This window comes from Salmo trutta, chromosome 22 (genome assembly GCF_901001165.1).
Source record: "Salmo trutta chromosome 22, fSalTru1.1, whole genome shotgun sequence".
Taxonomy (NCBI): domain Eukaryota; kingdom Metazoa; phylum Chordata; class Actinopteri; order Salmoniformes; family Salmonidae; genus Salmo; species Salmo trutta.
In genome coordinates this window covers 40,049,067-40,071,622 of record NC_042978.1, presented here as the reverse complement: position 1 = coordinate 40,071,622, position 22,556 = coordinate 40,049,067, and the positions used below count along the sequence as shown (strand labels likewise).

Genomic DNA, 22,556 nt, shown 5'->3' with positions numbered 1-22,556 from the left:
AATCATGGTGGATAACACAAAATACAGTCTGGGACTTATTTCCATTGTTAAATCATGGTGGATAACACACAATACAGTCTGGGACTTATTTCCATTGTTAAATCATGGAGGATAACACACAATAAAGTCTGGGACTTATTTCCATTGTTAAATCATAGAGGATAACACACAATAGAGTCTGGGACTTATTTCCATTGTTAAATCATGGAGGATAATGCCCAATAAAGTCTAGGACTTTTTTTGATTGTTAAATCACGGAGGATAACACAAAATAAAGTCTGGGACTTATTTCCATTGTGAAATCATGGAGGATAACGCATAGTACATGTCTGAGACTTATTTCCATTGTTAAATCATGGAGGATAACACACAATAGATGTCTGGTAGTTTTTTCCACTGCTAAATCATGGAGGATAATACACAATACACTCGGGGACTTATTTCCATTGTTAAATCATGGAGTATAACACACAATACATGTCTGGGATTTATTTCCATTGTTAAATCATCAAGGACAGCACACAATGAAGTATGGTAATTATTGCCATTGTTAAATCATTGAGGATAACAAACAATTAAGTCTGGGACTTATTTCCATTGTTAAATCATGGAGCATAACACACAATACAGTCTGGGACTTATTTCCATTGTTTAATCATGGAGGATAATGCACAATACTGTCTGGGACTTATTTACATTGTTAAATCATGGAGGATAACACACAATACAGTCTGGGACCTATTTCCATTGTTAAATCATGGAGGATAAAACACAATATAGCCTGGGACTTATTTACATTGTTAAATCATGGAGGATATCACACAATACAGTCTGAGACTTATTTCCATTGTTTAATCATGGAGGATAATGCACAATACTGTCTGGGACTTATTTACATTGTTAAATCATGGAGGATAACACACAATACAGTCTGGGACCTATTTCCATTGTTAAATCATGGAGGATAAAACAGAATATAGCCTGGGACTTATTTACATTGTTAAATCATGGAGGATATCACACAATAGAGTCTGAGACTTATTTCCATTGTTTAATCATGGAGGATAACACACAATACAGTCTGAGACTTATTTCCATTGTTAAATCATGGAAGATAATACACAATACACTCGGGACTTATTTCCATTGTTAAATCATGGAGAATAACACACAATACAGCCTGGGACTTACTTCCATTGTTAAATAATGGAGGATAACACACAATACAGTCTGAAACTTATTTCCTTTGTTAAATCATGGTGGATAACACAAAATACAGTCTGGGACTTATTTCCATTGTTAAATCATGGAGGATAAAACACAACACAGCCTATGACTTATTCCATTGTGAAATCACGGAGGATAACACACAATACATGTCTGGTAGTTATTTCCATTGTTAAATCATGGATTATAACACACAATACAGTCTGGGACTTATTTCCATTGTTAAATCATGGAGGATAACACACAATACAGTCTGGGACTTATTTCCATTCTTAAATCATGGAGGATAATGCACAATACAGTTTGCGACTTATTTCCATTGTTAAATCATGGATGATAACACACAATACAGTCTGGGACTTATTTCCATTGTTAAATCATGGAGGATAATGCACAATACAGTCTGGGACTTATTTCCATTGTTAAATAATGGAGGATAACACACAATACAGTCTGGGACTTATTTAAGTTGTTAAACCATGTAGGATAACACACAATACAGTCTGGGACTTATTTCCATTGTTAAATCATGGAGAATAACACACAATACAGCCTGGGACTTACTTCCATTGTTAAATCATGGAGGATATCACACAATACAGTCTGACACTTATTTCCATTGTTTAATCATGGACGATATCACACAATACAGTCTGAAACTTTTTTCCATTCTTAAATCATGGTGGATAATACAAAATACAGTCTGGGACTTATTTCCATTGTTAAATCATGGAGGATAAAACACAACACAGCTTATGACTTATTCCATTGTGAAATCACGGAGGATAACACACAATACATGTCTGGTAGTTATTTCCATTGTTAAATCATCAAGGACAGCACACAATGAAGTATGGTAATTATTGCCATTGTTAAATCATTGAGGATAACAAACAATTAAGTCTGGGACTTATTTCCATTGTTAAATAATGGAGCATAACACACAATACAGTCTGGGACTTATTTCCATTGTTAAATCATTAAATCATTGAAGATAATGCAAAATACAGTCTGGGACATATTTCCGTTGTTAAATCATGGAGCATAACACACAGTCAGTATGGGACTTATTTCAGTTGTTAATTCATAGAAGTTAAAACACAATAAAGTCTGGGAATTACTTCCATTGTTAAATCACGGACGATAACACACGATACACTTAGGGACTTATTTCCATTGTTAAATATGGAGGATAACACACAATATAATCTGAGACTTATTTCCAGTGTTAAATCATGGAGGATAACACACAATACAGTCTGGGACCTATTTCCATTGTTAAATCATGGAGGATAAAACACAATACAGCCTGGGACTTATTTACATTGTTAAATCATGGAGGATATCACACAATACAGTCTGAGACTTATTTCCATTGTTTAATCATGGAGGATAACACACAATACAGTCTGAGACTTATTTCCATTGTTAAATCATGGAGGATAATACACAATACACTCTGGGACTTATTTCCATTGTTAAATCATGGAGAATAACACACAATACAGCCTGGGACTTATTTCCATTGTTAAATCATGGAGGATATCACACAATACAGTCTGACACTTATTTCCATTGTTTAATCATGGAGGATAACACACAATACAGTCTGAGACGTATTTCCATTGTTAAATCATGGTGGATAACACAAAATACAGTCTGGGACTTATTTCCATTGTTAAATCATGGAGGATAACACACAATACAGTCTGGGACTTATTTCCATTGTTAAATCATGGAGGATAACACACAATAAAGTCTGGGACTTATTTCCATTGTTAAATCATAGAGGATAACACACAATAGAGTCTGGGACTTATTTCCATTGTTAAATCATGGAGGATAATGCCCAATAAAGTCTAGGACTTTTTTTGATTGTTAAATCACGGAGGATAACACAAAATAAAGTCTGGGACTTATTTCCATTGTGAAATCATGGAGGATAACGCATAGTACATGTCTGAGACTTATTTCCATTGTTAAATCATGGAGGATAACACACAATAGATGTCTGGTAGTTTTTTCCACTGTTAAATCATGGAGGATAATGCACATTACCGTCTGGGACTTATTTCCATTGTTAAATCATGGAGGATAATGCACAATACCGTCTGGGACTTATTTCCATTGTTAAATCATGGAGGATAACACACAATAAAGTATGGGAAGTTTTTCCATTGTTAAATCATGGAGGATAACACACAATACAGTCAGGGACTTATTTCCATTGTTAAATCATGGAGGATAACTCACAATACAGTTGTCACAGGTGTAGCCGTGTTGAATAGACCAAAACGCAGCCGGGATGTGAATACTCATCTTTATATTTATTTTGAATAAAGCATACACGGGAAAACAATAAACAAGAACGACTTGTGACAGTCTCACAGGCTATACATTCACTAGCAGTGCGAAAATATACAACAACCCACCAAAACCAGGTGACAAACACACTCCTAATATATGACTTCCAATCAGGAACAACGATAACCAGCTGTCTCTGATCAGGAGCCACACAGACCAACATAGAAACAGAAATACTAGACAAACACATACCCAGTACTTCTGCCACGTCCTGACCACAATACTAAACAACTACTCCCTCTGCTGGTCAGGACGTGACAACAGTCTGGGACTTATTTCCATTTTTAAATAAGGGAGGATAACATACAATACAGTCTGGGACTTATTTAAGTTGTTAAATCATGGAGGATAACACACAATACAGTCTGGGACTTGTTTCCATTGTTAAATAATGGAGGATAACACACAATACAGTCTGGGACGTATTTCAGTTGTTAAATCATAGAGGATAACACACAATACAGTGTGGGACTTATTTTCATTGTTAAATAATGGAGGAAAACCCACAATACATGTCTGGGACTTTTTTCCATTCTTAAATCATGGAGGATAACACACAGTACAGTCTGGGACTTATTTCCATTGTTAAATCATGGAGGATAACACACAATACAGTCTGAGACTTATTTCCATTGTTAAATCATGGAGGATAATACACAATACACTTGGGGACTTATTTCCATTGTTAAATCATGGAGTATAACACACAATACATGTCTGGGATTTATTTCCATTGTTAAATCATCAAGGACAGCACACAATGAAGTATGGTAATTATTGCCATTGTTAAATCATTGAGGATAACAAACAATTAAGTCTGGGACTTATTTCCATTATTAAATCATGGAGCATAACACACAATACAGTCTGGGACTTATTTCCATTGTTTAATCATGGAGGATAATGCACAATACTGTCTGGGACTTATTTACATTGTTAAATCATGGAGGATAACACACAATACAGTCTGGGACCTATTTCCATTGTTAAATCATGGAGGATAAAACACAATATAGCCTGGGACTTATTTACATTGTTAAATTTTGGAGGATATCACACAATACAGTCTGAGACTTATTTCCATTGTTTAATCATGGAGGATAATGCACAATACTGTCTGGGACTTATTTACATTGTTAAATCATGGAGGATATCAAACAATACAGTCTGAGACTTATTTCCATTGTTTAATCATGGAGGATAATACACAATACACTCGGGGACTTATTTCCATTGTTAAATCATGGAGAATAACATACAATACAGCCTGGGACTTACTTCCATTGTTAAATAATGGAGGATAACACACAATACAGTCTGAGACGTATTTCCATTGTTAAATCATGGTGGATAACACAAAATACAGTCTGGGACTTATTTCCATTGTTAAATCATGGTGGATAACACACAATACAGTCTGGGACTTATTTCCATTGTTAAATCATGGAGGATAACACACAATAAAGTCTGGGACTTATTTCCATTGTTAAATCATAGAGGATAACACACAATAGAGTCTGGGACTTATTTCCATTGTTAAATCATGGAGGATAATGCCCAATAAAGTCTAGGACTTTTTTTGATTGTTAAATCACGGAGGATAACACAAAATAAGGTCTGGGACTTATTTCCATTGTGAAATCACGGAGGATAACGCATAGTACATGTCTGAGACTTATTTCCATTGTTAAATCATGGAGGATAACACACAATAGATGTCTGGTAGTTTTTTCCACTGTTAAATCATGGAGGATAATACACAATACACTCGGGGACTTATTTCCATTGTTAAATCATGGAGTATAACACACAATACATGTCTGGGATTTATTTCCATTGTTAAATCATCAAGGACAGCACACAATGAAGTATGGTAATTATTGCCATTGTTAAATCATTGAGGATAACAAACAATTAAGTCTGGGACTTATTTCCATTGTTAAATCATGGAGCATAACACACAATACAGTCTGGGACTTATTTCCATTGTTTAATCATGGAGGATAATGCACAATACTGTCTGGGACTTATTTACATTGTTAAATCATGGAGGATAACACACAATACAGTCTGGGACCTATTTCCATTGTTAAATCATGGAGGATAAAACACAATATAGCCTGGGACTTATTTACATTGTTAAATCATGGAGGATATCACACAATACAGTCTGAGACTTATTTCCATTGTTTAATCATGGAGGATAATGCACAATACTGTCTGGGACTTATTTACATTGTTAAATCATGGAGGATAACACACAATACAGTCTGGGACCTATTTCCATTGCTAAATCATGGAGGATAAAACAGAATATAGCCTGGGACTTATTTACATTGTTAAATCATGGAGGATATCACACAATAGAGTCTGAGACTTATTTCCATTGTTTAATCATGGAGGATAACACACAATACAGTCTGAGACTTATTTCCATTGTTAAATCATGGAAGATAATACACAATACACTCGGGACTTATTTCCATTGTTAAATCATGGAGAATAACACACAATACAGCCTGGGACTTACTTCCATTGTTAAATAATGGAGGATAACACACAATACAGTCTGAAACTTATTTCCTTTGTTAAATCATGGTGGATAACACAAAATACAGTCTGGGACTTATTTCCATTGTTAAATCATGGAGGATAAAACACAACACAGCCTATGACTTATTCCATTGTGAAATCACGGAGGATAACACACAATACATGTCTGGTAGTTATTTCCATTGTTAAATCATGGATTATAACACACAATACAGTCTGGGACTTATTTCCATTGTTAAATCATGGAGGATAACACACAATACAGTCTGGGACTTATTTCCATTCTTAAATCATGGAGGATAATGCACAATACAGTTTGCGACTTATTTCCATTGTTAAATCATGGATGATAACACACAATACAGTCTGGGACTTATTTCCATTGTTAAATCATGGAGGATAATGCACAATACAGTCTGGGACTTATTTCCATTGTTAAATAATGGAGGATAACACACAATACAGTCTGGGACTTATTTAAGTTGTTAAACCATGTAGGATAACACACAATACAGTCTGGGACTTATTTCCATTGTTAAATCATGGAGAATAACACACAATACAGCCTGGGACTTACTTCCATTGTTAAATCATGGAGGATATCACACAATACAGTCTGACACTTATTTCCATTGTTTAATCATGGACGATAACACACAATACAGTCTGAAACTTTTTTCCATTCTTAAATCATGGTGGATAACACAAAATACAGTCTGGGACTTATTTCCATTGTTAAATCATGGAGGATAAAACACAACACAGCTTATGACTTATTCCATTGTGAAATCACGGAGGATAACACACAATACATGTCTGGTAGTTATTTCCATTGTTAAATCATCAAGGACAGCACACAATGAAGTATGGTAATTATTGCCATTGTTAAATCATTGAGGATAACAAACAATTAAGTCTGGGACTTATTTCCATTGTTAAATAATGGAGCATAACACACAATACAGTCTGGGACTTATTTCCATTGTTAAATCATTAAATCATTGAAGATAATGCAAAATACAGTCTGGGACATATTTCCGTTGTTAAATCATGGAGCATAACACACAGTCAGTATGGGACTTATTTCAGTTGTTAATTCATAGAAGTTAAAACACAATAAAGTCTGGGAATTACTTCCATTGTTAAATCACGGACGATAACACACGATACACTTAGGGACTTATTTCCATTGTTAAATATGGAGGATAACACACAATATAATCTGAGACTTATTTCCAGTGTTAAATCATGGAGGATAACACACAATACAGTCTGGGACCTATTTCCATTGTTAAATCATGGAGGATAAAACACAATACAGCCTGGGACTTATTTACATTGTTAAATCATGGAGGATATCACACAATACAGTCTGAGACTTATTTCCATTGTTTAATCATGGAGGATAACACACAATACAGTCTGAGACTTATTTCCATTGTTAAATCATGGAGGATAATACACAATACACTCTGGGACTTATTTCCATTGTTAAATCATGGAGAATAACACACAATACAGCCTGGGACTTATTTCCATTGTTAAATCATGGAGGATAACACACAATACAGTCTGACACTTATTTCCATTGTTTAATCATGGAGGATAACACACAATACAGTCTGAGACGTATTTCCATTGTTAAATCATGGTGGATAACACAAAATACAGTCTGGGACTTATTTCCATTGTTAAATCATGGAGGATAACACACAATACAGTCTGGGACTTATTTCCATTGTTAAATCATGGAGGATAACACACAATACAGTCTGGGACTTATTTCCATTGTTAAATCATGGTGGATAACACACAATACAGTCTGGGACTTATTTCCATTGTTAAATCATGGAGGATAATGCCCAATAAAGTCTAGGACTTTTTTTGATTGTTAAATCACGGAGGATAACACAAAATAAAGTCTGGGACTTATTTCCATTGTGAAATCATGGAGGATAACGCATAGTACATGTCTGAGACTTATTTCCATTGTTAAATCATGGAGGATAACACACAATAGATGTCTGGTAGTTTTTTCCACTGTTAAATCATGGAGGATAATGCACATTACCGTCTGGGACTTATTTCCATTGTTAAATCATGGAGGATAATGCACAATACCGTCTGGGACTTATTTCCATTGTTAAATCATGGAGGATAACACACAATAAAGTGTGGGAAGTTTTTCCATTGTTAAATCATGGAGGATAACACACAATACAGTCAGGGACTTATTTCCATTGTTAAATCATGGAGGATAACTCACAATACAGTTGTCACAGGTGTAGCCGTGTTGAATAGACCAAAACGCAGCCGGGATGTGAATACTCATCTTTATATTTATTTTGAATAAAGCATACACGGGAAAACAATAAACAAGAACGACTAGTGACAGTCTCACAGGCTATACATTCACTAGCAGTGCGAAATATACAACAACCCACCAAAACCAGGTGACAAACACACTCCTAATATATGACTTCCAATCAGGAACAACGATAACCAGCTGTCTCTGATCAGGAGCCACACAGACCAACATAGAAACAGAAATACTAGACAAACACATACCCAGTACTTCTGCCACGTCCTGACCACAATACTAAACAACTACTCCCTCTGCTGGTCAGGACGTGACAACAGTCTGGGACTTATTTCCATTTTAAATAAGGGAGGATAACATACAATACAGTCTGGGACTTATTTAAGTTGTTAAATCATGGAGGATAACACACAATACAGTCTGGGACTTGTTTCCATTGTTAAATAATGGAGGATAAACACACATACAGTCTGGGACGTATTTCAGTTGTTAAATCATAGAGGATAACACACAATACAGTGTGGGACTTATTTTCATTGTTAAATAATGGAGGAAAACCCACAATACATGTCTGGGACTTTTTTCCATTCTTAAATCATGGAGGATAACAACACGTACAGATCTGGGACTTATTTCCATTGTTAAATCATGGAGGATAAACACCATACAGTTCTGAGACTTATTTCCATTGTTAAATCATGGAGGATAATGCCCAATAAGTCTAGGACTTTTTTTGATTGTTAAATCACGGAGGATAACACAAAATAAAGTCTGGGACTATTTCCATGTGAAATCATGGAGGATAACGCATAGTACATGTCTGAGACTTATTTCCATTGTTAAATTCATGGAGGATAACACACAATAGATGTCTGTTAGTTTTTTCCACTGTTAAATCATGGAGGATAATACACAATACACTCGGGGACTTATTTCCATTGTTAAATCATGGAGTATAACACACAATACATGTCTGGGATTTATTTCCATTGTTAAATCATCAAGGACAGCACACAATGAAGTATGGTAATTATTGCCATTGTTAAATCATTGAGGATAACAAACAATTAAGTCTGGGACTTATTTCCATTGTTAAATCATGGAGCATAACACACAATACAGTCTGGGACTTATTTCCATTGTTTAATCATGGAGGATAATGCACAATACTGTCTGGGACTTATTTACATTGTTAAATCATGGAGGATAACACACAATACAGTCTGGGACCTATTTCCATTGTTAAATCATGGAGGATAACTCACAATACAGTTGTCACAGGTGTAGCCGTGTTGAATAGACCAAAACGCAGCCGGGATGTGAATACTCATCTTTATATTTATTTTGAATAAAGCATACACGGGAAAACAATAAACAAGAACGACTAGTGACAGTCTCACAGGCTATACATTCACTAGCAGTGCGAAATATACAACAACCCACCAAAACCAGGTGACAAACACACTCCTAATATATGACTTCCAATCAGGAACAACGATAACCAGCTGTCTCTGATCAGGAGCCACACAGACCAACATAGAAACAGAAATACTAGACAAACACATACCCAGTACTTCTGCCACGTCCTGACCACAATACTAAACAACTACTCCCTCTGCTGGTCAGGACGTGACAACAGTCTGGGACTTATTTCCATTTTTAAATAAGGGAGGATAACATACAATACAGTCTGGGACTTATTTAAGTTGTTAAATCATGGAGGATAACACACAATACAGTCTGGGACTTGTTTCCATTGTTAAATAATGGAGGATAACACACAATACAGTCTGGGACGTATTTCAGTTGTTAAATCATAGAGGATAACACACAATACAGTGTGGGACTTATTTTCATTGTTAAATAATGGAGGAAAACCCACAATACATGTCTGGGACTTTTTTCCATTCTTAAATCATGGAGGATAACACACAGTACAGTCTGGGACTTATTTCCATTGTTAAATCATGGAGGATAACACACAATACAGTCTGAGACTTATTTCCATTGTTAAATCATGGAGGATAATACACAATACACTTGGGGACTTATTTCCATTGTTAAATCATGGAGTATAACACACAATACATGTCTGGGATTTATTTCCATTGTTAAATCATCAAGGACAGCACACAATGAAGTATGGTAATTATTGCCATTGTTAAATCATTGAGGATAACAAACAATTAAGTCTGGGACTTATTTCCATTATTAAATCATGGAGCATAACACACAATACAGTCTGGGACTTATTTCCATTGTTTAATCATGGAGGATAATGCACAATACTGTCTGGGACTTATTTACATTGTTAAATCATGGAGGATAACACACAATACAGTCTGGGACCTATTTCCATTGTTAAATCATGGAGGATAAAACACAATATAGCCTGGGACTTATTTACATTGTTAAATTTTGGAGGATATCACACAATACAGTCTGAGACTTATTTCCATTGTTTAATCATGGAGGATAATGCACAATACTGTCTGGGACTTATTTACATTGTTAAATCATGGAGGATATCAAACAATACAGTCTGAGACTTATTTCCATTGTTTAATCATGGAGGATAACACACAATACAGTCTGAGACTTATTTCCATTGTTAAATCATGGAGGATAATACACAATACACTCGGGGACTTATTTCCATTGTTAAATCATGGAGAATAACACACAATACAGCCTGGGACTTACTTCCATTGTTAAATAATGGAGGATAACACACAATACAGTCTGAGACGTATTTCCATTGTTAAATCATGGTGGATAACACAAAATACAGTCTGGGACTTATTTCCATTGTTAAATCATGGTGGATAACACACAATACAGTCTGGGACTTATTTCCATTGTTAAATCATGGAGGATAACACACAATAAAGTCTGGGACTTATTTCCATTGTTAAATCATAGAGGATAACACACAATAGAGTCTGGGACTTATTTCCATTGTGAAATCATGGAGGATAACGCATAGTACATGTCTGAGACTTATTTCCATTGTTAAATCATGGAGGATAACACACAATAGATGTCTGGTAGTTTTTTCCACTGTTAAATCATGGAGGATAATACACAATACACTCGGGGACTTATTTCCATTGTTAAATCATGGAGTATAACACACAATACATGTCTGGGATTTATTTCCATTGTTAAATCATCAAGGACAGCACACAATGAAGTATGGTAATTATTGCCATTGTTAAATCATTGAGGATAACAAACAATTAAGTCTGGGACTTATTTCCATTGTTAAATCATGGAGCATAACACACAATACAGTCTGGGACTTATTTCCATTGTTTAATCATGGAGGATAATGCACAATACTGTCTGGGACTTATTTACATTGTTAAATCATGGAGGATAACACACAATACAGTCTGGGACCTATTTCCATTGTTAAATCATGGAGGATAAAACACAATATAGCCTGGGACTTATTTACATTGTTAAATCATGGAGGATATCACACAATACAGTCTGAGACTTATTTCCATTGTTTAATCATGGAGGATAATGCATAATACTGTCTGGGACTTATTTACATTGTTAAATCATGGAGGATAACACACAATACAGTCTGGGACCTATTTCCATTGCTAAATCATGGAGGATAAAACAGAATATAGCCTGGGACTTATTTACATTGTTAAATCATGGAGGATATCACACAATAGAGTCTGAGACTTATTTCCATTGTTTAATCATGGAGGATAACACACAATACAGTCTGAGACTTATTTCCATTGTTAAATCATGGAAGATAATACACAATACACTCGGGGACTTATTTCCATTGTTAAATCATGGAGAATAACACACAATACAGCCTGGGACTTACTTCCATTCTTAAATCATGGTGGATAACACAAAATACAGTCTGGGACTTATTTCCATTGTTAAATCATGGAGGATAAAACACAACACAGCCTATGACTTATTCCATTGTGAAATCACGGAGGATAACACACAATACATGTCTGGTAGTTATTTCCATTGTTAAATCATGGATTATAACACACAATACAGTCTGGGACTTATTTCCATTGTTAAATCATGGAGGATAACACACAATACAGTCTGGGACTTATTTCCATTCTTAAATCATGGAGGATAATGCACAATACAGTTTGCGACTTATTTCCATTGTTAAATCATGGATGATAACACACAATACAGTCTGGGACTTATTTCCATTGTTAAATCATGGAGGATAATGCACAATACAGTCTGGGACTTATTTCCATTGTTAAATAATGGAGGATAACACACAATACAGTCTGGGACTTATTTAAGTTGTTAAACCATGTAGGATAACACACAATACAGTCTGGGACTTATTTCCATTGTTAAATCATGGAGAATAACACACAATACAGCCTGGGACTTACTTCCATTGTTAAATCATGGAGGATATCACACAATACAGTCTGACACTTATTTCCATTGTTTAATCATGGACGATAACACACAATACAGTCTGAAACTTTTTTCCATTCTTAAATCATGGTGGATAACACAAAATACAGTCTGGGACTTATTTCCATTGTTAAATCATGGAGGATAAAACACAACACAGCTTATGACTTATTCCACTGTGAAATCACGGAGGATAACACACAATACATGTCTGGTAGTTATTTCCATTGTTAAATCATCAAGGACAGCACACAATGAAGTATGGTAATTATTGCCATTGTTAAATCATTGAGGATAACAAACAATTAAGTCTGGGACTTATTTCCATTGTTAAATCATGGAGCATAACACACAATACAGTCTGGGACTTATTTACATTGTTTAATCATGGAGGATAATGCACAATACTGTCTGGGACTTATTTACATTGTTAAATCATGGAGGATAACATACAATACAGTCTGGGACCTATTTCCATTGTTAAATCATGGAGGATAAAACACAATATAGCCTGGGACTTATTTACATTGTTAAATTTTGGAGGATATCACACAATACAGTCTGAGACTTATTTCCATTGTTTAATCATGGAGGATAATGCACAATACTGTCTGGGACTTATTTACATTGTTAAATCATGGAGGATATCACGCAATACAGTCTGAGACTTATTTCCATTGTTTAATCATGGAGGATAACACACAATACAGTCTGAGACTTATTTCCATTGTTAAATCATGGAGGATAATACACAATACACTCGGGGACTTATTTCCATTGTTAAATCATGGAGAATAACACACAATACAGCCTGGGACTTACTTCCATTGTTAAATAATGGAGGATAACACACAATACAGTCTGAGACGTATTTCCATTGTTAAATCATGGTGGATAACACAAAATACAGTCTGGGACTTATTTCCATTGTTAAATCATGGAGGATAACACACAATACAGTCTGGGACTTATTTCCATTGTTAAATCATGGAGGATAACACACAATAAAGTCTGGGACTTATTTCCATTGTTAAATCATAGAGGATAACACACAATAGAGTCTGGGACTTATTTCCATTGTTATATCATGGAGGATAATGCCCAATAAAGTCTAGGACTTTTTTTGATTGTTAAATCACGGAGGATAACACAAAATAAAGTCTGGGACTTATTTCCATTGTGAAATCATGGAGGATAACGCATAGTACATGTCTGAGACTTATTTCCATTGTTAAATCATGGAGGATAACACACAATAGATGTCTGGTAGTTTTTTTCCACTGTTAAATCATGGAGGATAATGCACATTACCGTCTGGGACTTATTTCCATTGTTACATCATGGAGGATAATGCACAATACCGTCTGGGACTTATTTCCATTGTTAAATCATGGAGGATAACACACAATAAAGTATGGGAAGTTTTTCCATTGTTAAATCATGGAGGATAACACACAATACAGTCAGGGACTTATTTCCATTGTTAAATCATGGAGGATAACTCACAATACAGTTGTCACAGGTGTAGCCGTGTTGAATAGACCAAAACGCAGCCGGGATGTGAATACTCATCTTTATATTTATTTTGAATAAAGCATACACGGGAAAACAATAAACAAGAACGAGTGGTGACAGTCTCACAGGCTATACATTCACTAGCAGTGCGAAATATACAACAACCCACCAAAACCAGGTGACAAACACACTCCTAATATATGACTTCCAATCAGGAACAACGATAACCAGCTGTCTCTGATCGGGAGCCACACAGACCAACATAGAAACAGAAATACTAGACAAACACATACCCAGTACTTCTACCACGTCCTGACCACAATACTAAACAACTACTCCCTCTGCTGGTCAGGACGTGACAACAGTCTGGGACTTATTTCCATTTTTAAATAAGGGAGGATAACACACAATACAGTCTGGGACTTATTTCCATTGTTAAAGCATGGAGGATAACACACAATAAATTCTGGGACTTGTTTCCATTGTTAAATCATGCAGGATAATGCACAATACAGTCTGGGACTTATTTCCATTGTTAAATAATGGAGGATAACACACAATACAGTCTGGGACTTATTTCAGTTGTTAAATCATAGAGGATAACACACAATACAGTGTGGGACTTATTTCCATTGTTAAATCATGGAGGAAAACCCACAACACATGTCTGGGACTTTTTTCCATTCTTAAATCATGGAGGATAACACACAGTACAGTCTGGGACTTATTTCCATTGTTAAATCATGGAGGATAACACACAATACAGTCTGAGACTTATTTCCATTGTTAAATCATGGAGGATAATACACAATACACTCGGGGACTTATTTCCATTGTTAAATCATGGAGTATAACACACAATACATGTCTGGGATTTATTTCCATTGTTAAATCATCAAGGACAGCACACAATGAAGTATGGTAATTATTGCCATTGTTAAATCATTGAGGATAACAAACAATTAAGTTTGGGACTTATTTCCATTGTTAAATCATGGAGCATAACACACAATACAGTCTGGGACTTATTTCCATTGTTTAATCATGGAGGATAATGCACAATACTGTCTGGGACTTATTTACATTGTTAAATCATGGAGGATAACACACAATACAGTCTGGGACCTATTTCCATTGTTAAATCATGGAGGATAAAACACAATATAGCCTGGGACTTATTTACATTGTTAAATCATGGAGGATATCACACAATACAGTCTGAGACTTATTTCCATTGTTTAATCATGGAGGATAATGCACAATACTGTCTGGGACTTATTTACATTGTTAAATCATGGAGGATAACACACAATACAGTCTGGGACCTATTTCCATTGTTAAATCATGGAGGATAAAACAGAATATAGCCTGGGACTTATTTACATTGTTAAATCATGGAGGATATCACACAATACAGTCTGAGACTTATTTCCATTGTTTAATCATGGAGGATAACACACAATACAGTCTGAGACTTATTTCCATTGTTAAATCATGGAAGATAATACACAATACACTCGGGGACTTATTTCCATTGTTAAATCATGGAGAATAACACACAATACAGCCTGGGACTTACTTCCATTGTTAAATAATGGAGGATAACACACAATACAGTCTGAAACTTATTTCCTTTGTTAAATCATGGTGGATAACACAAAATACAGTCTGGGACTTATTTCCATTGTTAAATCATGGAGGATAAAACACAACACAGCCTATGACTTATTCCATTGTGAAATCAAGGAGGATAACACACAATACATGTCTGGTAGTTATTTCCATTGTTAAATCATGGATTATAACACACAATACAGTCTGGGACTTATTTCCATTGTTAAATCATGGAGGATAACACACAATACAGTCTGGGACTTATTTCCATTCTTAAATCATGGAGGATAATGCACAATACAGGTTGCGACTTATTTCCATTGTTAAATCATGGATGATAACACACAATACAGTCTGGGACTTATTTCCATTGTTAAATCATGGAGGATAATGCACAATACAGTCTGGGACTTATTTCCATTGTTAAATAATGGAGGATAACACACAATACAGTCTGGGACTTATTTAAGTTGTTAAACCATGTAGGATAACACACAATACAGTCTGGGACTTATTTCCATTGTTAAATCATGGAGAATAACACACAATACAGCCTGGGACTTACTTCCATTGTTAAATCATGGAGGATATCACACAATACAGTCTGACACTTATTTCCATTGTTTAATCATGGACGATAACACACAATACAGTCTGAAACTTATTTCCATTCTTAAATCATGGTGGATAACACAAAATACAGTCTGGGACTTATTTCCATTGTTAAATCATGGAGGATAAAACACAACACAGCCTATGACTTATTCCATTGTGAAATCACGGAGGATAACACACAATACATGTCTGGTAGTTATTTCCATTGTTAAATCATCAAGGACAGCACACAATGAAGTATGGTAATTATTGCCATTGTTAAATCATTGAGGATAACAAACAATTAAGTCTGGGACTTATTTCCATTGTTAAATCATGGAGCATAACACACAAAACAGTCTGGGACTTATTTCCATTGTTTAATCATGGATGATAATGCACAATACTGTCTGGGACTTATTTACATTGTTAAATCATGGAGGATAACACACAATACAGTCTGGGACCTATTTCCATTGTTAAATCATGGAGGATAAAACACAATATAGCCTGGGACTTATTTACATTGTTAAATTTTGGAGGATATCACACAATACAGTCTGAGACTTATTTCCATTGTTTAATCATGGAGGATAATGCACAATACTGTCTGGGACTTATTTACATTGTTAAATCATGGAGGATATCACACAATACAGTCTGAGACTTATTTCCATTGTTTAATCATGGAGGATAACACACAATACAGTCTGAGACTTATTTCCATTGTTAAATCATGGAGGATAATACACAATACACTCGGGGACTTATTTCCATTGTTAAATCATGGAGAATAGCACACAATACAGCCTGGGACTTACTTCCATTGTTAAATAATGGAGGATAACACACAATACAGTCTGAGACGTATTTCCATTGTTAAATCATGGTGGATAACACAAAATACAGTCTGGGACTTATTTCCATTGTTAAATCATGGAGGATAACACACAATACAGTCTGGGACTTATTTCCATTGTTAAATCGTGGAGGATAACACACAATAAAGTCTGGGACTTATTTCCATTGTTAAATCATAGAGGATAACACACAATAGAGTCTGGGACTTATTTCCATTGTTAAATCATGGAGGATAATGCCCAATAAAGTCTAGGACTTTTTTTGATTGTTAAATCACGGAGGATAACACAAAATAAAGTCTGGGACTTATTTCCATTGTGAAATCATGGAGGATAACGCATAGTACATGTCTGAGACTTATTTCCATTGTTAAATCATGGAGGATAACACACAATAGATGTCTGGTAGTTTTTTCCACTGTTAAATCATGGAGGATAATGCACATTACCGTCTGGGACTTATTTCCATTGTTACATCATGGAGGATAATGCACAATACTGTCTGGGACTTATTTCCATTGTTAAATCATGGAGGATAACACACAATAAAGTATGGGAAGTTTTTCCATTGTTAAATCATGGAGGATAACACACAATACAGTCAGGGACTTATTTCCATTGTTAAATCATGGAGGATAACTCACAATACAGTTGTCACAGGTGTAGCCGTGTTGAATAGACCAAAACGCAGCCGGGATGTGAATACTCATCTTTATATTTATTTTGAATAAAGCATACACGGGAAAACAATAAACAAGAACGAGTAGTGACAGTCTCACAGGCTATACATTCACTAGCAGTGCGAAATATACAACAACCCACCAAAACCAGGTGACAAACACACTCCTAATATATGACTTCCAATCAGGAACAACGATAACCAGCTGTCTCTGATTGGGAGCCACACAGACCAACATAGAAACAGAAATACTAGACAAACACATACCCAGTACTTCAACCACGTCCTGACCACAATACTAAACAACTACTCCCTCTGCTGGTCAGGACGTGACAACAGTCTGGGACTTATTTCCATTTTTAAATAAGGGAGGATAACATACAATACAGTCTGGGACTTATTTAAGTTGTTAAATCATGGAGGATAACACACAATACAGTCTGGGACTTATTTCCATTGTTAAAGCATGGAGGATAACACACAATAAAGTCTGGGACTTGTTTCCATTGTTAAATCATGCAGGATAATGCACAATACAGTCTGGGACTTATTTCCATTGTTAAATAATGGAGGATAACACACAATACAGTCTGGGACTTATTTCAGTTGTTAAATCATAGAGGATAACACACAATACAGTGTGGGACTTATTTCCATTGTTAAATCATGGAGGAAAACCCACAACACATGTCTGGGACTTTTTTCCATTCTTAAATCATGGAGGATAACACACAGTACAGTCTGGGACTTATTTCCATTGTTAAATCATGGAGGATAACACACAATACAGTCTGATACTTATTTCCATTGTTAAATCATGGAGGATAATACACAATACACTCGGGGACTTATTTCCATTGTTAAATCATGGAGTATAACACACAATACATGTCTGGGATTTATTTCCATTGTTAAATCATCAAGGACAGCACACAATGAAGTATGGTAATTATTGCCATTGTTAAATCATTGAGGATAACAAACAATTAAGTCTGGGACTTATTTCCATTGTTAAATCATGGAGCATAACACACAATACAGTCTGGGACTTATTTCCATTGTTTAATCATGGAGGATAATGCACAATACTGTCTGGGACTTATTTACATTTTTAAATCATGGAGGATAACACACAATACAGTCTGGGACCTATTTCCATTGTTAAATCATGGAGGATAAAACACAATATAGCCTGGGACTTATTTACATTGTTAAATCATGGAGGATATCACACAATACAGTCTGAGACTTATTTCCATTGTTTAATCATGGAGGATAATGCACAATACTGTCTGGGACTTATTTACATTGTTAAATCATGGAGGATAACACACAATACAGTCTGGGACCTATTTCCATTGTTAAATCATGGAGGATAAAACAGAATATAGCCTGGGACTTATTTACATTGTTAAATCATGGAGGATATCACACAATACAGTCTGAGACTTATTTCCATTGTTTAATCATGGAGGAGAACACACAATACAGTCTGAGACTTATTTCCATTGTTAAATCATGGAAGATAATACACAATACACTCGGGGACTCAATTCCATTGTTAAATCATGGAGAATAACACACAATACAGCCTGGGACTTACTTCCATTGTTAAATAATGGAGGATAACACACAATACAGTCTGAAACTTATTTCCTTTGTTAAATCATGGTGGATAACACAAAATACAGTCTGGGACTTATTTCCATTGTTAAATCATGGAGGATAAAACACAACACAGCCTATGACTTATTCCATTGTGAAATCACGGAGGATAACACACAATACATGTCTGGTAGTTATTTCCATTGTTAAATCATGGATTATAACACACAATACAGTCTGGGACTTATTTCCATTGTTAAATCATGGAGGATAAAACACAATACAGTCTGGGACTTATTTCCATTCTTAAATCATGGAGGATAATGCACAATACAGTTTGCGACTTATTTCCATTGTTAAATCATGGATGATAACACACAATACAGTCTGGGACTTATTTCCATTGTTAAATCATGGAGGATAATGCACAATACAGTCTGGGACTTATTTCCATTGTTAAATAATGGAGGATAACACACAATACAGTCTGGGACTTATTTAAGTTGTTAAACCACGTAGGATAACACACAATACAGTCTGGGACTTATTTCCATTGTTAAATCATGGAGAATAACACACAATACAGCCTGGGACTTACTTCCATTGTTAAATCATGGAGGATATCACACAATACAGTCTGACACTTATTTCCATTGTTTAATCATGGACGATAACACACAATACAGTCTGAAACTTATTTCCATTGTTAAATCATGGAGGATAAAACACAACACAGCCTATGACTTATTCCATTGTGAAATCATGGAGGATAACACACAATACATGTCTGGTAGTTATTTCCATTGTTAAATCTCGGAAGATAACGCACAATACAGTCTGAGACTTATTTCCATTGTTTAATCATGGAGGATAACACACAATAAAATCTGGGACTTATTTCCATTGTTAAATCATGGATTATAACACACAATACAGTTTGAGACTTATTTCCATTGTTAAATCATGGAGGATAATGCACAATACTGTCTGGGACTTATTTACATTGTTAAATCATGGAGGATAACACACAATACAGTCTGGGACCTATTTCCATTGTTAAATCATGGAGGATAAAACAGAATATAGCCTGGGACTTATTTACATTGTTAAATCATGGAGGATATCACACAATACAGTCTGAGACTTATTTCCATTGTTTAATCATGGAGGATAACACACAATACAGTCTGAGACTTATTTCCATTGTTAAATCATGGAAGATAATACACAATACACTCGGGGACTCAATTCCATTGTTAAATCATGGAGAATAACACACAATACAGCCTGGGACTTACTTCCATTGTTAAATAATGGAGGATAACACACAATACAGTCTGAAACTTATTTCCTTTGTTAAATCATGGTGGATAACACAAAATACAGTCTGGGACTTATTCCATTGTTAAATCATGGAGGATAAACACAACACAGCCCTATGACTTATTCCATTGTGAAATCATGGAGGATAACACACAATACATGTCTGGTAGTTATTTCCATTGTTAAATCATGGATTATAACACACAATACAGTCTGGGACTTATTTCCATTGTTAAATCATGGAGGATAACACACAATACAGTCTGGGACTTATTTCCATTCTTAAATCATGGAGGATAATGCACAATACAGTTTGCGACTTATTTCCATTGTTAAATCATGGATGATAACACACAATACAGTCTGGGACTTATTTCCATTGTTAAATCATGGAGGATAATGCACAATACAGTCTGGGACTTATTTCCATTGTTAAATAATGGCGGATAACACACAATACAGTCTGGGACTTATTTAAGTTGTTAAACCATGTAGGATAACACACAATACAGTCTGGGACTTATTTCCATTGTTAAATCATGGAGAATAACACACAATACAGCCTGGGACTTACTTCCATTGTTAAATCATGGAGGATATCACACAATACAGTCTGACACTTATTCCATTGTTTAATCATGGACGATAACACACAATACAGTCTGAAACTTATTTCCATTGTTAAATCATGGAGGATAAAACACAACACAGCCTATGACTTATTCCATTGTGAAATCATGGAGGATAACACACAATACATGTCTGGTAGTTATTTCCATTGTTAAATCTCGGAAGATAACGCACAATACAGTCTGAGACTTATTTCCATTGTTTAATCATGGAGGATAACACACAATAAAATCTGGGACTTATTTCCATTGTTAAATCATGGATTATAACACACAATACAGTCTGGGACTTATTTCCATTGTTAAATCATGGAGGATAACACACAATACAGTCTGGGACTTATTTCCATTGTTAAATCATGGAGGATAATGCACAATACAGTTTGAGACTTATTTCCATTGTTAAATCATGGATGATAACACACAATACAGTCTGGGACTTATTTCCATTGTTAAATCATGGAGGATAATGCACAATACAGTCTGGGACTTATTTCCATTGTTAAATAATGGAGGATAACACACAATACAGTCTGGGACTTATTTAAGTTGTTAAACCATGTAGGATAACACACAATACAGTCTGGGACTTATTTCCATTGTTAAATAATGGAGGATAACACACAATACAGTCTGGGACTTTTTTTCATTCTTAAATCATGGAGGATAACCCACAATACAGTCTGAGACTTATTTCCATTGTTAAATCATGGAGGATAACACACAGTACAGTCTGGGACTTATTTCCATTGTTAAATCATGGAGGATAACACACAATACAGTCTGGGACTTATTTCCATTGTTAAATCATGGAGGACAACGCAAAATAAAGTCTAGGA

The 22,556-nt window shown here is 35.2% G+C and overlaps 1 protein-coding gene across 1 annotated transcript in view; it reads left to right on the top strand.

Annotated features, from left to right (window-relative positions):
* LOC115158724 (inactive tyrosine-protein kinase transmembrane receptor ROR1-like) overlaps positions 1-22,556 on the top strand; it is a 115,228-nt gene that overhangs the window by 80,442 nt on the left and 12,230 nt on the right. The gene's annotated exons all lie outside the window — the stretch shown is intronic.